The following is a 1,073-nucleotide window of genomic DNA, read 5'->3' as shown; positions in this document are numbered from 1 at the left end:
CCTCCGCGCCTTTTCGGGGCCGCCCCGCCCCCGCAGGAAGGAGCGCCCCTAGCGCCGGGCCGAGGGACACTTTCTATTCTTTTTCAATGAAATGTCATCTCCATCCCCATTGATCCACGCTGTGCCCTCTCCCACGCCCCCCCCCCGACACTTTCGTTCCCGCCGACCCTCCCTCTGCTTGGGGAGGGCAGAGGGCGGGGAAGTGAGGAGACACCCGCGGGGCTGGGAGAGGGGTGAGCCGGGGTCCGGTCGCCTTGTCCCTCGGAGCCCCCGCTCACCGCGCGCTCTTTCCCGGGGACAGGCCTGCACTGAGCTTCCCTGTGGGGACCTCGCGCTCCGGGTTCGAGGATCTGCGCAGAGACCACGCGCGCCCGCTCGGCACCCGCCGCCGGGGAAGCTCAATAAAGGCTAACGCGGCCCGATCCGCAGCTCCTTTCTCTGCCCATCAGCCTTGGCTTCGGGGGCGACCGTCCCCGTCCCCCTTTCTCCAGATCTGGGACCAGCGGGCGGGTGATGGAGGGTTGTGAATGAACCCCTATTGGGCGCCTCGTTGATTGGAGGCACGGATTCCCCAGCCCAGCCACAGGCAAGGAGTAGGGGGTGCGGTGGAGGGAAGGGACGAGCTCCTGGGGGACTTTTAGGGGCAAAGGAGATCTGGACCGTTCTCCTAAGTGCTCGTCTGGCAGCAGTTCCCTCGCTTCGCTGTGGGCGCCCACCCTGCCCCCCGCGCCCCACAACAGAGGCCAAAGGCTCTTCGGCACTTTTATTAAAAACTAGCAACGCAGAGAATGTTCAAGGCATCCCCGGCCGCTCCAGCCCCGCGGGAGGGGTCAGTTCCGGTCGAGCAGGTGCCAGCCCGGGGGTGGGGGGTGGGGTCGAGGTTTTCGGGGCCCCAGGCCCCGCGGGTCACTTGCCCACCGAGTCGAACAGGATGCGGTTCTGCTCCGCGCGCTCCCGCTGGCTCTGCGTCCGCGCCAGCTCCAGCAGGGTCCGCAGGAGGTGGAAGGTGAGGTCGATGGACAGCGTAGGGTCTTCTCGTCGCGGCCGCTCGCCTGCGGTCCCAGCTCCACACC

This window comes from Myotis brandtii, unplaced genomic scaffold, assembly GCF_000412655.1.
Source record: "Myotis brandtii unplaced genomic scaffold, ASM41265v1 scaffold454, whole genome shotgun sequence".
Classification (NCBI taxonomy): domain Eukaryota; kingdom Metazoa; phylum Chordata; class Mammalia; order Chiroptera; family Vespertilionidae; genus Myotis; species Myotis brandtii.
Note: the sequence above shows the minus strand (reverse complement) of the source record.